The sequence below is a fragment of the Dama dama genome, chromosome 18 (assembly GCF_033118175.1).
Source record: "Dama dama isolate Ldn47 chromosome 18, ASM3311817v1, whole genome shotgun sequence".
In the NCBI taxonomy this organism is placed as follows: domain Eukaryota; kingdom Metazoa; phylum Chordata; class Mammalia; order Artiodactyla; family Cervidae; genus Dama; species Dama dama.
The window spans coordinates 90,346,045-90,368,059 of record NC_083698.1 but is presented as its reverse complement, the minus strand read 5'-3'; the positions used below and the strand labels follow the sequence as shown (position 1 = coordinate 90,368,059).

At 37.4% G+C, this 22,015-nt stretch overlaps 1 long non-coding RNA gene across 9 annotated transcripts in view; it reads left to right on the top strand.

The window, feature by feature from the left end:
• LOC133072492 (uncharacterized) overlaps positions 1-22,015 on the top strand; it is a 206,374-nt gene that overhangs the window by 32,858 nt on the left and 151,501 nt on the right. For all 9 annotated transcript variants that reach the window (XR_009696752.1, XR_009696751.1, XR_009696746.1 and 6 more), the window contains exon 3: positions 16,264-16,379. This is a non-coding gene — a long non-coding RNA (uncharacterized LOC133072492). The remainder of the gene's footprint in view (positions 1-16,263; positions 16,380-22,015) is intronic.

Genomic DNA, 22,015 nt, shown 5'->3' with positions numbered 1-22,015 from the left:
GCACAGAATTCAGAGTCCAGGAGCTGTACAAGGCTTGTTATAAAACTCAGCCATTTCCTGACTCTTACCCCCACCCCAGTCCCTGCTGTCTGGAGTTCAACTCTAGTTCAAGAAGTAATGGTTTTGTTATTTGCCTCCACATCTCTAAATAGCATGTTGCTCTTTTTCCAGTTTTTAATTTTTCATTCTTAGGCATTACCTTTGACTTCTCATGATAGAGGAAGAGGATTTATCTTGCTTGTGCATTGTCACTCTATGTGTGGAACTCTCCTCCCTTTTCATTGTAACTATAATTGAATTTTGAATAATAATCTGTGTTTACATTATTATGACCATGAAAACATTTTTCACATCTGAGGCATGTAATCCATGGTTACTTTTTTTTCCCCAGCACATCTTTTTGTTTTCCCCAGTGTAACTTTTTTTTTGTTTGTTTGCTTAGGTTTTATGTATTTGTCACTTGTTCCTCCCTAAACTCTTCCCCAGATGTCTAAATATAGTTAGGATACATGGCCTTGACCTAGTTGTTTAATTCTTCTAAAATATTTTGTCATTTATGGTATGAGAGGTCCAGATGACATGAAGACTTATGCAACTTGTATCTCTAAAACCTTTTAGTTTCATGAAACAGACATCTGGATATTTGATGCTGATCACATCCTCAGTGGACAGCACTGTCGATGAGCACACAGCCCTCCTCTCAGACCTAGTGGTCTTTTCTTAGGTAGCTGGAGGGTTTCTGCTGCCACCCAGAGTGGCCATGGAACTCAGGTTCTGGCTGGAAGCGGAACCACGTTTGTGTGTGACCAAGACTGCTTGTCAGCAAAAGCCGTGTCAGGTGCCTAATAAGCTTACAGTACTCTCAGTCCAGTCAGAAGATCAGAGAATATTTGATTAGGTTAATTTACGTGAGTCTTTTGACAGATGGAAGCACTGAGTTATCTTTTATAGTGAATAGTCAATAGAAGCAGAGTGGATAAATAAAGTTGCTAGGGTGAAATAAAAAATAAATGGCATAAAAGATATGGACAGAGATTAGTTAAAATTTTGTTTAAAGCAAAAATAAAACAGAAAAAACTCTTGGCAGTAGCTTCTCAGAGACAGTTATAGAGAGTAATGTTAGAGACACATAAGCATAAATGATTCAGTGACTTAGCTTTGTAGATATTTTGTTTACCTCCGTCATAGACCTGGTATGCTTGTGAATAGTGTCTAAGATGTTCTTTGGAGGAATGCCATAATTATTAATACCTTATATATGTATAGAAGGAAACCTAGAGTGCAGAGTGGACCTATCTTGTTTTCACAGAAAATTTGGTGCAGAAACTGTCATTCTCAATGGCCAGCACTAGGAGGCCACAGAGACCATGATTCTGAAGGACTCAGGTTATGCTTCATTCCTGTTGGAGCTGAAAAAGAAACCTAGGGTAAAAAGCCCAGTTGAGGATTAGATAAACAAGATAGTCATCCTAGTTTTCATCATGCAGAAATAAATGAGTTGAAAATATGCAACGCTACTTTTTTATATGCTTGTGACATTGTAAATAAAATAAGCAAAGTGTGTATTCTTAGGAATGTACTTTTAAAATTGTCATTCTGGTTTTTAGTCTGGATCCAGGCCTTGCCCACCTTTGTTTGGAGGACTTCAGTAGCTTCCTAATTGACCATACCTTTTTTCCCCCTTTTTCTCCAGGCCATTCTATTTATTGAAAACTAGAGTTTTTATCAGAAATAGTTTCAATCACGTGTGTCCTCTGACTAGGAACCTTTGGTAGTTTCAAATAGTGTTTCAAATCCAAGTCTGTTTGTTCATTCACTCGTTCAACAGATGTGTCCTGACTGCCTTTATACAGTCGGACAGACACTCGGGGGCTCTGCTCTCGTGGGCTTTGCATTTGGTGTGCATTTTTTCAGTATTCTCCATGGCGGCTCTCTTATAGCTGAACAGACATACCTAATCACCCCTAAAGTTTTACCCTTGTACCTTTAAACAATATCACCCTCTCCATCATTTCATAATTCTCTTCTTTCAGAACTGCCTCTGGTATTTCAAATTCTAATCTCTGTTACTCCTGTAGTCTTCCAGCCTTTGTGGCACTTTATTCACACTATATTAATTTCACTTATTTTTAGTTTTTCTTTATTAAAATAAAAAAATTTAAATAACATGTGTGCTGTTGGCTAGGGATAAGGTGGTCTTTTATTTCTTTGCATTTCCGTTAATGCTAAATACAATATTCTCAAAAGGGAAACATTAACCTTAATGACTGTAGCTCATCCTACTGGCGGCTTTCCCCGTGACCTTTCACCACACCTTTTCCAACAGAATCCCAATTTTCTTTTCTAACAGAACATTCTTGTCTGGATGTGCTTTGGGGGCAGGTGGGTTGAGGCCTCAGCCTCCAGCCTCGTGAAGCTTCCATCCTTGCCAGTTGATTGGTTTGAGCCAGGAGCATGTGACCCAGTTCTGGCCCCTGAGACAGAATGGGGCATTGTCTAGAGAAAGGTTTCTTCCCTGAGGAAAAAGGGTTGCAAGGCAGTTCTGCCTCCTGTGGGTAGAGCGCAAAAGAAGCTAGTCCAAGCACCAGTCGCCACACCAAGGATGGTAGAGTAGAAAAGCTCATGGGACTTTCACCCTGGTTGGCAAGACTGAGCCACCCATTTTGGAGATTTCTTGTTTGAGGATAATGAAGCTTGGCTGTCTGTGGATTTTCCCTTACTTGCAGACAGAGGCTGCCTCTCCCCCTTCCAGTCTCAGTTTAGATTCTCCGATCTTTCAGAGCTCCTCGTACGTCTCCTGTCATGAACTTGCTGTTTCATGTGGTGATGGAGCATTGTTGGTACCATGGTTGACCACGTGCTCCGAACTTCCTCTTATTCATGGTTATGTCCTTAGGAACTAGCCTGGTGACTGATAAGTTTTTAGTATCTATATTTGTTCATGTTATCTTGAAAGTAGACATGGGTTTCTGAGGCCAAGACAGATTATTACTGACGTCAGTAACCTAAGGCAAGAGACTCTGAGTCTGTAACTCTGGAATTTCTCCATGACCCCAGTTTCATCATCCTTCTGAAATGTAAACACATACGTCAGGGGAGACCAATCTTTTACTATCTCTTCAGTCTTTTTTTTTTAAGTTTTAAGGCTTGTCCTTTAACCAAGGTCTCAGTAAATTTTCTCAGAAAGCTCTAACTGTACAGAAGTACAAAAAGACTCCCTTCCTGACAGTGGTAGAGTAAGTGCTCAATAAACTTACTTGTCAAACATTGAATAATTTAAAAGAATAAATTCAACTCAGTGATCTCAACTGTAGTGGGCTGTGGGAGCGTTAGTGGTAGGATGTAGGAAAAGGTAGGAATCATCTGGGGGAAGTTTTTTTCAACAATATACTTGCCACCCCCGGTTTCTGACCTGTTCCTGTGACTGTCATATTCCTTAATCATATTTGATTTTTTGTGGTCAAAAAGAAGGTGAGATCCCGGACACAGCCTGCCCTCTGTGAAGCCTTCCTGCTAGTCAGTAAATGGAACCGTTTGTCTTGACACCTGATCCAAGGCTGCTGTGTCAGTGTTTATGTTTGTTCCAAATGATTCTTCTATTTTGTATTTTTTTACATGCATTTGGTGGGACTTCTTAAAGGGTTTGTTTTTTTTTTTTTTTCAATTGAAAGCCAGCCCTTTTTTTCAGAGAGAGTTTGAGGCAACTCTGCAGCAAACATACATAAAGTAAAAGAGCATATAAACAGAAAATCAGAACGAAGAAAAAGGTTAGAAACATATTGCTGGATTCAAATTCAGATTTGGTTCTTTTTTTTTTTGAGGTATAGTCGACAGATACTAATTTCAGGTGTACATCATAATGATTCAATATTTGTATATATTGGGAAGTGATCACATGATTAGATAATGTCTGTCAACATATGTATTCATAGATTTTTTTTTCTTGTGATGAGAACTTTTAAGATCAACTCTCTTAGCAATTTTCAGACATGCAATACGGTGTTGTTAACTATGGTTGTCTGCTATCCATTCCATCCCCAGGGCTTTCATAACTGGAAGGTTTGTACCTTTTGACTTCCTTTATTCATGTTGCCCACCCGTCTACCCCCAACCTCTGGCAGCCACCAATCTTTTCTCTGTACTATGAGCTTGGTGTTTTGTTGTTGTTTTCTTTTTTAGATTCTGCATGTAAGTGCAGTCATACAGTATTTGTTTTACGCTGTCTCACTTCACTTATTTCACTGGTCACAGTGCCCTTGAGGTCCATCCATGTTGTCAGAAATGGCAAAATGTCATTCTTTTTTATGACTGAATAATATAATATTACATTGTGTGTATATATACTACATTTTCTCTATTTATTTGTCATTGTATACTTAGGTTGTTTTCATGTCTTGGCTGTTGTAAATAATGCTGCAGTGAACACAGGAATGTTCATGTTCTAAGTTCGCATTTTCATTTTTTTCAGGTAAGTACCCAGGGGTTCTGTTTTATTGTTGCCTGCTGAAAAATGGCAAGTATCAGCAGTTATGTTCATGGTTCTCAATATTTTGAGTCACAGACCCCTTTGATGAAATCTGTGGCTTTTCTTCTGAGAAGAGTGAACACACACACAACCTCAATTTTGATATAATTTCAGGCCCATCCTCCCCCCATGGAATCTTTTGTTATTAGAGAAGATGAGGTAAAAAGAAAGAAAATGTTCTTAGTATTTACTAGGTTCTAAAAAATTTGTTTCTGTAATAATATATTTCAAACATACCAAAAAACCAAATTGAAAGTAAAAATAAATTATCAAATACTATAAGTTTTAAAATATTTATTTAAATATTATCAGTTAAAAAAATTTTTTTTAAAGTAATAAAATATCACAGAGAAAATAGAAACTTCCTGTTTAGCATTTTTCGCCCCGTTCTCCTTTCTTCCTCCTTACTAATTTGAAACCTCTGTCTTGAATTTAGTGTTTAACACATATTTTATGCTCTTACTGCCTTTGTATACAGCCGTATACATATATATTCATACATACATATGTATGGAGTTTCCCAGGTGGTTCTGCCTGTAATGCAGGAGACTCAGGAGATGCGGGTTCAATCCTTGGGTTGGGATGATGCCCTAGAGGAAGGCATAGCAACCTACTCCAGTATTCTTGCTTGGAGAAGCCCACGGGCAGAGGACAGTCCATATGGTCACAAAGAGTCAGACACGACTGATGTGACTGAGCATGCATACATACACACACACACAGATACACACATAGTATTATTTGTATGATTTCAAACATTTTTTTTTTAGTTGTGCTGAACAACACATGAGATCTTCCATCTTAAAATTTTAAGTGTGTGGCCCATTATTATTAACTACACACAGTGCTGGGCAGCAGAGCTCTAGAACTTCTTTATCTCGCATGACTGAACCTCTGCACCCACTGAACAGCACGTCCGTTTCCCGCTCCCCGCCAGTCTGTGGCAGCCACTGTTCTACTTCCTACTTCTATGAATTTGACTACTTTAGCTACCTTATTCAGAGAAGGCGATGGCAAGCCACTCCAGTACTCTTGCCTGGAAAATCCCATGGACGGAGGAGCCTGGTGGGCTGCAGTCCATGGGGTCACTACCAGTCGGACATGACTAAGCGCCTTCACTTTCATTTTTCACTTTCATGCCTTGGAGAAGGAAATGGCAACCCACTCCAGTGTTCTTGCCTGGAGAATCCCAGGGATGGAGGAGCCTGGTGGGCTGCCGTCTATGGGGTCGCACAGAGTCGGACACGACTGAAGTGACTTAGCAGCAGCAGCAGCACTACCTTATTATATAAGTGGAATCATGCACTGTTTGTTTTTCTGTATTTGGCTTATTTCCCTTAGCGTAATGTCCTCGAGGTTCATCCATGACACATGTGACAGGACTTCCCTCTTTTTATGGCTGAAGAATATTCCATCGTGTGTTTACAGCCCGTTTTCTTCATTCGTTCACCCACTGATGGACATGTAGGTTGTTTCTGCCTCTTGGCTGTTGTGACTAACGTGGCAGTGAGCATGGGAGTATAGATGTCTCTCTGAGATCCCACTTTAAATTCTTTTGAATAAAGATCCACAGGTGGAATTGTGGAATCATTCGGTAGTTCTGTTTTTAATTTTTTAAGGAGCAGCCATTACTGTTTTCCATAGCAACCGTACCATTTTACATTCCCAGTGACTGCGCACAAGGATTCCAGTTTATACACATACTTACCAGCACTTGTTATTTCTGTTTTTTTTTTTTTTTTTTTAAATAATGGCCATCCTAACAGGCGTGAGGTGATAAACTCATTGTGATTTTGATTTACATTTCCGTCATGATAGTAGTGTTGAACATCTTTTCATGTACCCATTGTCTGTTTATATGTCTTCTTTAAGGAAAAATCTGTTTAAATAGAAGTTTTCTTGAGTTTTTTGCTCTTGAGTTGTAGAAGGTATTTATAGAGTTGGGATATTAACCACTTGTCAGACGTATATATGCAAATGTTTTCTCTTATTCTGTGGATTGCCTTTTCAGTCTATTGATTATGTCTCTGGTTGTGCAGAAGCTAACATTGTTTTTTGTTTTTTTGGTAAGATTTATTTATCTTTTGTATTTATAGCTGTCCTTAATCCTTTTAAATATATGTAGTATTTCATTATAAGACTGTATCACCGTATGTTTATCCCTTCTCCTGTTAATTCGTGTTTGGGTTGTTTCCAATTTTTCGCTGTTACAAAGAGTGCTAACAAATACTCTTAGATACACCAGCTCCTTAAGGACATGTGCCAGTTTCTCTAGTATACATACTCAGGAGTGGAATTGCTTGGTCACAGATACAAGCTTCACCACCTTTATTAAATATTGCCAAATGGCTCTCCAAAGTGGCTGAATCTGTTAAAATTTTTTATTACTATGTGATATTTTGCCAGCTTGATATAAAATTATATCTCAATGTAGTGTTAATTTTCTTTGTACTAAGTGTGGACATTTTGTGTTTATTTTTCACTCAGATTTCCTTCTAATTGGCTACCCACAATTGTTCTCTGTTTTATCAATTCAGTTGTTTATGTTTACTTTTTGATTTTTTAGGAGTTTTTCATGTATTCTGTAAATTAGCACTTTGTTGGTTATTAAACTATCTTTTCTTAGTCCATGGCTTGATTTTTTTCATTCGTTTTAAAGTTTGAGTCTTTTATTGTTTAGAATGTTTTAAAAAATTTGACATAGTAATATTTGGTCTTTTACTTCTATTTCTGCTTTTTGTATCTCATTTTTAAAAGCCCTCATTACAGCAAGGATTTTTTTCTAAAAGGTTTTAAATTTCCTTCACATTTATCTCTTTCGTTTGCCTGGTGATGTTTTTGTATGGTGTGAAACATGGGTTTAATTTTACTTCCTTGTAGATGGCTTATGTCTTAGCACCACTGTTTGATAGTTCATGCTTTCCCCCTGATTTGCAGCACCATCACTATTAAACGTCAAATTTCCAAACACACATGTTTTTCTGTAGGTGTTCTGTGACTTTCATTTATCTGTCCTGTGTAACTTACCATGGTTCGGTATAAAACCTAACATTCTGGAGGGCATGTTACCTGTGTTCTCCTTCAAGTTTGGCAAGGCTATTTATTCTTAGCTCTATTTTTCTCAAGAATTTTAGGACCAGCTTATCCATGAAAGACCTTGTAGAGAGTTTTATTAGAATCATAGTGAAATTCCACTCAATTTAATAATAATAATTAGGTCTTTGTCTATAAACATGGTATATTTTTTTATTTACTCAACTCTGATTTCCTCCTTTGCGCCTGATAACCTTCTTGTTAGTTTCATTACTGGAAATTTATTATTAGAAAGCTTGTATCTTTTAGTTACCTTCTTTCTTTTTCTCTTTCTTTCTCTTCTTTCCCCTCCTTCCCTTTCCTTGTTCCTTTCATATTGCAGTATAGTTGCATAATATTATATTTGTTTCACTTGTACAATGTAATGATTTTTATTTTTGTATGTATTACAAATTGACCACCACAATAAGTTCAGGTGACATCTGTTGCCATATCTAATGACACAATTGTTTTGTTTATGATGAGAACTTTCAAGATCCATTCTCTTCGTTACTTTCAAATATGCAGTACAGTATTAGTATCTCTAGTCACCATGCTGTATGTTATATCCCCATGACTTACTTATTTGATACCTGGAAATTTGTACCCTGAAACCCCCTTCCTCATTTTACTCCCCCCACCCGATACCTCAGACAGCTGCTACAAGTCTGTTCACTGTATGAACTCAGGTTTTTTTTTTTAAGTTGACATTTTAAATGGTAGCTTTTCCTAGTTAAATTACCAAGTTATGTTCTCTGACTTGTAGGAATTATATTAGTTTTTGTATATTAACCTTATATCTAGCAACATTAATCATTTTGTTTTTATATTACTTTTAATATCTTGTCTTCATAAGTTCCTATATAAATAGTTATCACTTAGAGAAATTTTATCATTTCATCTAAAATTTTATATCTCATTTTGATTTCTTCTGTTACATTGATTAGGACCACTGTGCCTTGAACAAAAGTTATGGTTATAGTCCTCTTGGTCTAATTTCCTGGCTTTTAAAGGAAATACTTACATTATTTAATCATTAATGTGATTTTGTTACAGGTTTTTGAAAGAAGCTAAGGAAGTTCCTTTTTATTCTTGATATGCTAGGATTATTATTTTTTTAATCATGAAGGTGGGTAAAGAATCAACAAAACCATTCTCGTTCTCTCAGGACAAAAGTAACCCTGGATGAACTTTCATTCAGTTCCTCTGAATTATGATAAAAACAAAAAGTTAACCATGTTACTAGGCAACATTGCTAATGCTGAAAATGACCTTTATTTGGTGAATGTATTTGGTCTGGGAGGAACTATATGTGAACTCTGAATTCTTGATTAGAAGCAATAACTTTGAGCTTCCGTGGGAGGGGCACTTTTCAGCGATGGGTATGAAATTCGTGGGGACCTGGAGGCTGTGGCTAGGATCATTTTTGAGGTATTGGCTTCTGTTTGAGACAGAAGGCTTCTAAGTCATTGTGACCCTGTGATTCTCATTTCCTTGCATCTGAGCTGTCATCTGAATACCCAAGAGAATAGCTTCTCGTTTGGCCATGTGAACTTCCGGAGGACTCTTCCCATGAAGAGAAATACCTGAAGCTGCCCTGCCAGCATGCTGTGTTTTCTTGTGCTTTCTGAGTAGCTGGCTGCTGTGTGTGGCTTTTGGTAATTGGGTGCCTCAGAATGTGTAGCTGTAAGTCCCTCATGGTGCGCAGTGCATCCAAGCAAAATACAGAAATAAGTGTTTACTGAGACTGATTCTATAACTCTCACTTATAACCTTCAATTTCTAGTTTTTACCCACTGGAAAACTCATATTCACATTGACTCTATTAATATTATAAATTTGAACTTATATTTAATATACCATTTACATTTTTAATATATTAGATTTGGTGTATGTTTGCCAACTCAAAAATGATTTTGCTACTAAAACAAGTTTGATAACTAATGTTTTAGACCTATATGGTCCAGTGGGTAGGTATTTGCCTTATAATACAGTAATTAAAATAAAAAAAATTTTTTTAATTTAAAATTAAAAGTAATTAAAAATTCAGTTTCTTGGTTGTACTAGCCTCATTTCAAGTGTTCACATGTGGCTAGTAGCTACTGTACCTGGACAGTATAGATTTAGAATATCTAGAATATCATCACAGAAAGTTGTATTAGACTCTCTAGGTTTTCTGTCTTTTTTATTCATCCAGATTATCTAAGAGCTTTATGTTTTTACTGTATGTTGTATGCTTTAAGAAACTGCTGGATGAGCCTGTCAGGGGTAGTATTAAAGACGCCAGTGTATTATTGTATACTGATCTGCTAGAGAAATATTTATCAGATTTGCATACCAGGGCAAATTCTGTTTCTCCTGAGACATATCATTGCATCATGGCTAGTGTACATTTTACAATTGACTGGCTCTCTCTTTTTGCTGTACCAGTCAGTGTAAGTCCAAACTTGTGGCCTACAGAATTTCATCGTTTTTTCTCTTGTTTGAATTTTCATATTTGTAAGATATAATTTTGCTGTAATGTCTGCCTTTTTATAGGTTGTAAATGCTTTGAGAAAAGAATATAAAAATTATAATAAATAAATACCTTCAAGATTTAGATGGGTACTTTTATCACTTGTTACTTTATTGACTTATTACTGAACCTCAGTACTGAAAAGAAATGAAGGAACTAGAAACAGTTCTTGGCCGATTATGGTTACAGAAGGCACACCTGTCATCTGGACTATTGTACAAATGAAATGACTTCAGACATACACGTGTCATAAACCTAGTTTAATTCACTTTTCTAAAATGGTTTTATTTTTCAAAATAATGTTTGAGAGCTCTCTTACTAAAATGCTTTGTAAAAATTTCAGACTTTTTGGTATTGCTAGGGAGGTTCAACCAAGAACCTATTTGAGTATTCAAACAGGTTAACCAGGTTTAAACAGAGGGTAGAGTGCTGTTTTGTTTCTCTGTGGGATCTTCTGTATCTTTTATATAACAGAGTTTAATTCTGAGCGTTTGTGCCTTCTCAGTGTATTTTCTCTGTTTTTAAATTTTATTCTGGGATGTATAAGCGTGTCAAACATTATATATGTCTTTTATGTTTTACATTTAGCAACTTTCCTTGCTTCTGCAGACACTTAAAGCAACTTATACATTTCAGGCCAAAAAGGTAAAGTAACTTTATAAAAAAGTAAAACCAATCTCAACTAAAAGAAGTTGAAGGATTAAGTATTCCCATCTGTCAGTGCTGAGAGATTTGGGCAATATCTTTGATTTCACATTTTCTAGTTGTTCAAGTAAGAAAAAGAAACAGAATTATATCGTTTTCATGTCCTGACAACCGGAAGCATATAAACAGCTGCAGAAACCAAACATTTCCTGGAACTAAACTTGAGCAGAAATTTATCACGTGAATCTTTGTTTAAAGAACCTTGTGAAAAATATCTTCAACCACAGTTATGTAAAAGACCCAGGAGTGCAGCTCACGTGGACTGGGCTCCCCAGAGTCCGAGGAGGCCGCGGGAACCTGGCCTGGGAGGTGCGTGCACCGCAGGGGTGGGGCGGGGGCTCTGGGAGCCAGGCATCCAGCTCCTCTACTGTGAAAATGCCCCTGGGGAAGGGGCTTCGGAAACGGTGGTGGTCAAGAGCACCATGCGGTGGTTTGTTTCTCTAAATATTCAGTGTTGTCAGTGGGGCTTTTGTGTTGGTGCTGATTTTATTCTGTTCATCCTCAAGTTCTGTGACAGTGCTTTCAGAGGAGATAGTTTATTTTGTAGATTAATGTGAAGCTTTAAAGCTTTAAATGATGGAAGTAGCATTTTTCAAGGAATTTCAAGAGCTGGACTTGTCCAGCTCAGAAGTCTAGTTCACTAAAGAGTCAAGGACAACCTTGAAATCTTTTTTTTCCGCCAAGGAGCTTATGCTCATTGGTATAAGTTTTCATAACAGAATAATTTAAGAGACAGTTTCCATGTAGAGAAATAAGTAAAGGCCAAATATAACAAGCTATTCATCTTTTCCATGAAAAACTTTAGTCATCATAGTGCAATTTCTTTAAAGAATATTTGTATCCCTTGGACCTGCTAGGGTAAATCAACTGAAAAAGCTTTTAAACACTTAAGCCTGTACTACAGGTGTAAGTTGACTTTTACATGTTTACCAGATATAACAGTTTTAATTATTAGCTGCTCATTTTGGTAAAGATTGACCAAGCACTCCTTAAGGTTGAATCACGAGTAGCTGGCACCTAAGGAGATGTGACACTGGGCTTTAGGAAGCCCTCTGGGCTTCCCTGATAGCTCAGTAGGTAAAGAATCCGCCTGCAACGCAGGAGACCCTAGTTCGATTCCTGGTTCAGGAAGATACCCTGGAGATGGGATAGGCTACCCACTGCAGTATTCTTGGGCTTCCCTTGTGGCTCAGTTGGTAAAGAATCTGCCTGCAGTGCGGGAGACCTGGGTTCGATCCCAGGGTTGGGAAGATCCCCTGGAGAAGGGAAAGGCTACCCACTTCCAGTATTCTGGCCTGGAGAATTCCATGGACTGTATAGTCCATGAGGTCACAAAGAGTCAGACACGACTGAGCAACTTTCAGTTTCACTCACTGGGGTGGGGAGGGGGTTAAAGTCTGGTGATATGTACCTATCATACAAGACTATGATAAGGATTGCATATGATGAGGAGGATAAAATGCCTGTACATAGTAAGTACTTAGTATATGTTAATTCATCATCCTCTCATGTTACTGATGATGGCCATACATGTACTGGGTCATATTAATATGTGTTTTTAAGCATGTTGGGATCTATCTTGATTTTAGCAGTGTTGTTTTATAGTGATACTTAGGAAAAACAAGAATGACATGTTGAAAGTGTATAGCTTCTCATTAAATTATAGGTTGTTGATCAAAAAACAATGCCAATGGTTTTGAACTATTTGGTGAAATGAGACAAGGTCTAACAGTGATCACGAATAGAATGATTGTATCAGTATTCAGCTTGCTCCAGATTTCTCTCTGAATTTTAACTATCACATAAAGATACTGCACTGATAAAATATTCTTATGTAGAGTCTACTAAGAACCAAAAGGAAGCTTGGAGTCCTGGGTTGGAAATGGAAGTGTGTGTGGGCTGGTACAGCCTGTAGGAGTCATGAAACTGTTGGAAGACAGGCTTAGTCATGAAAAAGACCTTGGAAACAGCTGGCTGTAGGCTGAGAAATGCCTTTGGGAGAGTTAAAGCGTTAATAGATACACTCAAGAAGCTGAAAGAAGAACCTTGAAAAAGAAAGCAGCTATAGCTAGACTCTCAGTCACTATTCTTCCTGCTATTCAGGATAGTCTAAGCCTCTGCATGTCTCCGGGTCACCTGACAACAGTGCAGCAAATAATGTAACAGTGAGAGCTCCGGAGCCACTGTCAAGACAGCGCTCACAGCAAAGCATTACTAAGTGAGCAAATACCTCCACGAAGGGGGAGGCGGCTGGGTAGTTGCAGTAGAAGTTGAGGGAATTGGTATTGAGAGTTGAGATTGAGACCCAGATGTCATGTTTTTAAATGTTCCGCTTAACTTTTAAAGTTAGTAATATTCATATAATATAGGAAGCTAAAATTTTCAGTGGGAAATATGTCATCAATGATGAAATTATATTTAGAGTTTGTGTGCAAGTTACTGTGCAAAATTTAATTATAACTGCATGGTCCATGCTCTCTAAGAGCCTGCTGTTAAGAACAGTAGAGTCTGGAGATTTAGTTGAATTGCCTACCAGTGGTCTTGTTTTCAAATTTTTTTTAAGTTCAATAAATGTTTATTGGAGACCTGTCATGTCCCTGGCATTTTCATGCCACCAGAGGGATATAGTATCGATCAAAACAAAAAATATTTCCCCTAAGAAGTTGAAATTCTCCAGGGGGAAGAGAAAAAAGAAAAATGACTTCCTCTGATGAGAAGGGAAAAAATTGGTGGGTTTTAAGGAGTGGCATGATCTGATTTTGTTTTATCTATATGACTTTGGCCTTCTGTTTTTGAGAATAGTATGTGGTGAGGCAAGGAAAGAATCAGCTGGGAGCCTTGTGTAATAATCCAGATGGGGATGATAAAGGCTTGGATGGCAGTAGTGGCAGTGGAAATAGGGAGAAATAGGCAGAATTTAGATGTGTTTTTAAGGAGCCAACAGGATTTACTGATGGATTGGAAATGGGGTGTTAAGGAAAGAGAAAAGGCAAAGATGACTTGGAGGGTTGAATTGTCATTTACTAACATAGGGAAGCCCGTAGGAGCATCAGCCTTGGGGAGAACATGAGCAGCTTTGTCATGGGGTGATGTTAAGTGTGAAATGTCTAGTAGACATCTGGGGGAGATGTCAAAGAGGCAGCTGAAAATACAAGCCTTGAGTTTAGGGAAGAAGTTTAGGCTCTTGTAGGTGGTATTTAAAGTGATGAGAGACCCACTGAGGTGATCAAGGGGAGGGAGTACGGATAGAAAAGAAATCTGCAAACTGAGAGCCTTGGGTCATTCTAACATGAAGAGACTGAGACAACGAGATGTCTAAGAAGAAATGGCCAGTGAAGCAGGAGGAGGGCCAGTAGTATGGTGTCCTGAAAACCAAGCAAGAAAGTGTCTAAAGAAAGAGAGGATCCTCTCTCTGGGGATAGCAATGGTATCTGCTCAAAGGTGGCTGTGATGAACTTGTTTAAATGGATTAGAGAACTCATTAAAGTACCTGCCTCAGTACCTGGCTGCTGGGTAGTTCAAGGTGGACGTCACTGATGACTTTAACAAGAACAGTTTCAGGGGAGTAATCAGGACAAAAGCCTGGTTGGAGTGGGCTCAAATAAGAAGACGAGGAAAGAATTGGGGACAGCAGAAATAGTCAGCCCTTCTGAGTATTCCTATGAAATTGTATTAGAATAATGGAGAATTAATTCATGGAAACCTGGGATTAGAAGAAAGGGGTGTGTATATCTGTCTGTCTGTCTGTCTCTGTCTCTTTTAGATTGGAAGAAAGTATAGACTGTGTTTATGCACTGATGAAAATAATCCTGTATAGAGGAGGAAATTGATGGTGTAGTTGGATTTCGGATAATGAATTGTTTTGGTCATAGATAACAGGTTGGCTGAAATAACTAGATTGTCCTTTGTCCCTTTATCCCTCTCCTTTTCAGTCTTTCATTCATTCATCCATCAGACATTTTCTGAAGGTTAACCAAGTGCCAAGGATCAAACCGGGGCTGGGTAAAGGACAGTGATTAGGAGGTGAGTCAAATGAACAATCTACAACCTCCGGTGAAGTTTTTACCACCTGGTGGAGGTAGGCCTCCTAAAAACACAAATGTAGTTTTCAGTGAATGCCTCATAGGAAAAGTATGGACTCCTTTTGAGAGAAAAAGAGAGGATGTCTTGGTGTACTTTGGATTGGGTAACATTAGAAGGCCTATCAGATAGGAAAGATGGTTCGGCAAGTAAAGATGGACCAAGAAGAAAAGCTTTCCAAGCAGAGGGAACAGAGCATTAAAGGCCTGGGACAGGGCAGAGCCTGGTGCTTCCAGGGACCCGAGAGGTTGTCGGAGCTGCCTACGAGACAGGAAGGAGGCAGGTTGTGCTGGGCTTCGGGGGCCTTTTAAGATTTGAGATTACATCCTAGTAGCAGTGGGAAGCCATTGAAAAGCTTTTAGATGGTAAGTTACATGTTAAGTTTGCACTGAGGGGTGGGGGGTAATCTACCTGAGCTGCACTGTTTCATGGTGAATGGATTGGAGGGGGCAAGAGTGGGAAAAAAGAGCTCCAATTTAGGTGGAAAGATAGTACCTGTAAAATAGACTGAGATTTTACAATTTTGTTACTAAAAAATAGAACTGAGAATATCCTCTACTTAGCAGAATTTGTTTTAAAGCTTATCAGGTTTCTCAGCACCTGAAAAGAACATTTTCTTGCTAAAAAGAACGTTAATGGAGAAGAGCCAGATGAAGATGTCAGTGATTTCAGCTTACTTAACATAAAATGAAACTTTCAAAAAGATTGTGGTAACTTGGTGAAAAATTTCAAATAATAAGCTTTTTTCCACGCACGTTTTCCAGAAAAAAAAAATCAATGACACAATACCAGAGACAGACTCTTTAAGAAAATGGATTGAAGTACATGAATATATACCAAGAATAATTAATCTACTTATGATATTTTAAGTGTTCATATAATATAAAGAACCTTAAATTTTTTGCTTTAATGGATGTACATTATTTTTTATGAAAAAATAATATCATAAAAAGTTTATTGATTTAAAAAATTTCAAAAGTTTCCCTTTTCATTTTCAGAAGTATCTTAGTTTTAGGATAAATTATGTGATTAGAGATAGACCTCTAATCTCTCCAGTTGAAGAGTCAGACTGGTGAAAAAACCATCACATTATAGTACAGGATGCATATTTTACTGTGCTAATTTAGGCTTCCTCCCAAAGAGATTTGTTAAAACAGAAGAGCAGTTATAATACCAAGTATTGCTATATCAGGTCACCCACAACTCCAGGGCCGTGAATTGACTTGTTGTGCGCCCTCACTTTTAAAAAAAAATAAGAAAAGAAACAGAAGTTACTCCCTATCTAGACAGGCCACTCCTCAGAGTTCTATCTTGGTTGTAACTTGAGTTTTCTTTCTCACACTGGCATTTTATTTATGCTTTTCAGGGTAAAGAGAGTTTGGGACATCTTACCATCTGGAGTTTCTCTGTGCCTTGCTGATGATCTGAGCTCAAACCTGCCAGTTTATGGGAAAAGAGAAGAAAACCTCCTGTAACATCTGAGTAAGTAGATGCTGTAGTCTGCTTTAATTTATTGCCTAAAAAAAGAAAAAATTTTAACATTTAGGTTTCAAATTACCAGGAATTTTAATTGGATTCTTTAAATTTTGTTGTTGAATAATGATGGCAATTATTACAGTTCCAATAAGTGAATATTTTTAAATACTGGGATTCTGGAAGAAATTAATCCCCCTGATGATAAGAAAGTTAATGAAAACATTTTCTATATATAATGGTTTAGCTTTTAAATATCATATTAAGGACCTAACTGCATGTATTAAAATTTTAAGAGCTTATTAAATTTTTCCTTAGTGTTTTATTTCAGCTTTTTATTATGAATGCAAAAATACTGGTAAGACAACTGTTATGAATTTTTTAATGCAACTATATCTGTACAAAAATTGTATTTTAGCAGGAAATGTATTTTGGCTAACTTGAAATAAATGCTTGTTTGTTTCTTGAAAATAGAATTTTAAAAGTTCTTTCTATTTGAAAATAATGTTTTTTTTCCCCCTGATAATGTAGATAAGATTACAAAATCTCTCTGGGTTTGACTTTGTTTCTTAATTAAAGAGACTAGAAAAGAAGAGCACTCATTCTTTCCAATCAGAATTTCTCTGTGAAATTTAGAGTTGAGCCAGTTTGATATAAACTATTTTTTCAGAATGAAAGCTACTAGTTCTCTTGTTATATCCATTGAATCTGTTTGACAAAGCTAGGAAATTATGAGGTTGTACCAGGACCTTATTTTGGAATGCTCAGGTGAATACAATGAATAAATGTACAAGATACTTCCCTACTATAACAGGGTTATTTAATTTTGGTCTATATTTGAGCTGTTTGATGTGGTAGCCAGTGGCCACATGGAGCTGTTGACATTTGAAATGTGGCTGGTCCCAAATAAGATGTGCTGTGCATAAAATAGACACCAAAGTTCAAAAACTTAGTGTGGAAAAAAAAGACTGAAAATATTTTATTAGTAATTTTTGTATGAATCACATTTTTAAATGATAATATTTTGGATATTTTGGGTGGAACAAAACATTAAAATTAATTTCACTTGTTTTCTTTTACTTATTTTTAATGTAGCTGCTAGACAATTATAACTTACTTGTGGCTTACATTATATTTCCAATAGATAGAACTGGCCTGTATATAGTCAACATGCTTAGTCATCCATTAATCAGCATTCTTTTAGCTTTGAACCTTCTGGGCTGTGTATGGATCAATTAATACAAATCTGCATTGTTTTAAGAATATGATTCTTTGATTCAATCAAGTATTTGCTGAGTACCTGCTCTGTGCCAGACAGTCTTCTAGGTACTGGTGTTAACAGTATGGAAAAAATAAACAAAACTTCCTGCCTTCATGGTGTTAGCATTCCATTAGTGAAACCAGAATGAAAACATAAATAAATAAAATATATAATCTGTTTGAAGATAATAGATGCTTTGGAAGAAATGCAAGGGAAGGGTTCAGTTGTAAACAGAGTGTTCAGGGAAGGCCTCACTAGATAGGCGCTATTTGAACAAAGACCCAAAGAAGGCGAGAGAAAGAGCCTTGTGGATATTTGGGGGAAGAGTCTTCTGGGTAGAGGGGATAACGGATGCTAAGACCTTGAGGCAGGAGTGTGTCTGGCTTGTTTAAATGGTCGGAGGCGAGATGATTGGAGTGAAGTGAGTGACGCAGAGAGAGGGAGATGAATGGGCACGTCATGTGAGCGGCAGTACTGTCTGTGCAGGCTCACAGGTGATCCTAGGGAAGCAGGCCAGAAAACAAGTAAGAATTACAGATTGTAAAAAGGAAGCGAAGACATCAGGAGCTACACTTCATGGGGGGGGAGATAGATTCTACAGCTTAAGTTCAAGCGGCTTACTAAAAGAACCATCAACCCTTAGAAATCTGAGACTGTCAGCTGATGACTAGATGAATAAAATGCAGTACATCCATGTAACAGAATAATACTATTGGGCAGTAAAAATGAACAAAGAGCTGATACATGCTACAACATGTGTGAACCTTGAAAACATACCAAGTGAAAGAAGACAGTCACAAAAGGTCACGTATTGTATGATTCTGTTTATATGATATTCCAAGAAAACACAAGTCCGTCATTTCATAGTAGCATTCCAAAGACCGAAATGCTTTGGAATAAATTTAACAAGAGAACTGTAAGTCCTGCATATTGAAAACTACAAACTTTCATTGATAGAAATAGAAGTATCCCTCAGTAAGCCGGAATATATACTATGTTTATAGGTTGGAGGATTTAGTGTTGGTGATGTGGCAGTCTTCTCCAAATTGATCTGGAGGTTCAACAAAGTCATCGCCAAAGTCTCAGACAGACTTTTTGTAGAAATGTATTTATAGAAGTTAGCAAACAAATTCTAAAATCTATCAGAAATGGAGAAGATGTAGAATATCTGTCAGACTAGCTTTAAAAAACGAAGAAAGTTGAAAAAAGAAAGAAGAAAGTTGGAAAACTTACACTGCCTCTTTTCAAAACTTATCATAAAGCTATAGTAATGAAAACAGTGTAGTATTTACATATTGGATGAACATATAGATCAGTGGAACAAAATATCCAGAAATAAGATACATATGTGGTCAGTTGCTTTTCAGCAAAGCTACTAAGGTAATCCTATAGGGAGAACATAGTCTCTTCAACAAATAGTAACAATTGGATTTCCTTATGAAGTAAAATGTACCTTGACTTTTTACCTTACAACATACACAAAAATCAACTTAAAATGGATCACAGACCCACATGTGAAGAAGTAAATGTATCTGGAAGTCTTGTGTCTTGGGTTAGACAAAGATTTAGTCAGTAGGATATAAAAAGCATGAAGTATAAAAGAAAAAACAGTAAATTATATTTCATCACAATTAAAGTTTTGCTCTTCAGAAGATAACCAGTCTTAAGAAAATGAAAAGTCAAGCCACATACTAGGAAAAAATATTCACAAAACTTAAGTCTGATAAAGGATTAGTATATAGGAAAAAGGGGGCTTTCCTGGTAGCTCAGCTGGTAAAGAATCCACCCGCATTGCAGGAAACCTCAGTTCAATTCCTGGGTTGGAAAGATTCCCTAGAGAAGGGATAGGCTACCCACTCCAGTATTCTTGGGCTTCCCTGGTGGCTCAGACAGTAAAGAATCCACCTGCAGTGCGGGAGACCTGGGTTCGATCCCTGGGCTGGGAAGATCCCCTGGAGACAGTGGAGCCTGTCCATGGGGTCACAAAGAGTCGGACACAACTGAGCAACTAAGCATAGCCCATGTAGGAAAAAAATAAAGAACTTTTAAAATTCAGTTAAAAGACAACAATCTGATTTAAATATGTACAAAAATTTGAAGAGACATTTCACCAAAAAGATAGATGAATGGCACATAATAAAGATAACGAAAAGCATTTCAACATCATTAGTCATTAGGGACATGCAAATTAAAGCCTTAATGAGATATTGCTGCACACCCACTATAATGACTAAAATTAAAACCTGACAGCAATGCATTGGCAAGGATGTGGAGAAGCCAGAATCTTTATATGCTGCTGATGGTAATATGAAATGGTACAACTATATTCAAAAACAGTTTGGCAGTTTCTTTAAAAGTTCAACATACACTTAACATGTGACCAGCAATTCCATTCTTACAGATATGCCGTCAGGAGAAATAATAGCATATGTCCAGACAAAGACTTGTATACAGTGTTCATGGAAGCTTTATTTGTGGTTGCCAAAAAGTAGAAATAATGTTAACTGTCCACCAACAGATGAATAGACAAATCCGTGCACTGGAATGCAACTCAACAATGAAAAGGAGTGGACTATTCATATATGCAATGGCATGGGGAATCTCAGGATGAGTATGCTCTATAAAAAAAAAAGCAGATTCCTCCCTCAAAGCACCATTTAATTGAAATGCTAGAAAATGGAAACTAATCTACAGTGACAGCAGATCCATGGTTGCCTGAGGATGGCTTGGCGGGAGGAAGGAGAAAAGGATTCTCAAGGGAGGAGCTCAAAGAAACATTGGGGTGATGTATATGCTCATTATCTTGATTATGTGTAATAGTCTCAGGGGTGTACACATACACCAAAATCCATCAGATTGTACAGTTTAACTTTGTGTGATTTATTGTCTGTCAATAACACCCCAGTAAGGTTGTAAAAAAAATTGTGTCCATTCAAGAATCAAGCATATATTCATAGCAGATTCACAATAGACAATCCAAAAGATACTATAGACAATTCACAAAGAATCCAAATCCATCATCTGGTGAATGGATAAGCAAAATGTGTGATGGCTGTACAATGGAATATTACTCGGCCAAGAAAAATAACAAACTCCTAATTCATTCTCTAGTATAACATGAATGAACCTCAAAAACATGCCAGTTAGCAGAAGCCAGAAACAAAGGACTATATGTTGTAATGTGCTATTTATATGAAATTTTTAGAAAAGAAAAAATCAAAGATCAGATCAGTGATTGCCTGGGGCCAGAGAGGGAGTAGAGGCTGGCTGTGAACAGGTAGAAGGGAACTGTTGGGATGATGGAAGTATTTTTGTTGACAGTCATGCAGCCGTCTATGTATAACTTACTAAAGCTCATCTGATTGTATTGTTAAAATGGATTACTTTCATGGTATATAAATTATACCTTAATAAAGCCATTAAAAAAATGGATGGCCAATCAAATTTTAAAATCCTCATTAAGAGAACTGTTCAAGAAACAGGACAGTATTGCGGATTTCATTGTACTATGTTGCTTTGGAATACTTGGTGAGACCTGTTGAATTAATTTTTGTGTCAGATGTTTTTTGGATTCTAAAGGTGAAAGAAATCATTATTAGTTGCCTTTCCCAGGGTTTAGTGACAGTAGCAGCTGCATTTCACTTACACATAAACATTGGTTTAGAATGATTGGTTTTGTGCTGAACAACTGTTAGCACCCTCTGGCTGAAAGAAATGGTAGTTTCTTAGATTGATACTGTATTCGTGCACAGTCGTTCAGAAGTGTAGGTTAACCTCCACCTCTAGTTCTTCGTAAAGGAAATGGATGACAGCTTAATACCTCTGTATTTTTTAGATACAGAGAGGCACACCCTTCTAGGCCTTGGGTGCCCACCCACCTACCCTCAGCCCCACATATGTGGAGACAGCAGGAAATCTGGACATAAGACCCTTGAGGATGAGAGGTAAAGTGCAACCAAGAGAACCCCCTGGAGCAGGGTCTGGCCATGTCTGCACCAGCCTAGGAATAGGTATTTCTAGGGACATTGAATTTTGCATCCTCAGATAAAATTAGAAAATGACCTGACTTTAATGAAGCAGTCAACAACTCTAGAACGTCTTGCCTGTGATTCAGCCTGTGTGCATGTGTGCTAAGTCGCTTCAGTCAGGTCTGATTCTTTGCACCCCTGTGGACTGTAGCCCACCAGGCTCCTCTAACCATGGGATTCTCCAGGCAGGAATATTCAAACAGAAAAAAATCTGTCCTGTAAACAACCAATTATTTGCCTAAAATTCATTCAGCCATTTTCCCAGATAAAATACCAGTTATTTAACCAAATTTTTCTTTTTCTTTTCTCCCCTCAAAGCAAGTCCTTTATTCAACAAAGATTTAAGGGACTCACAT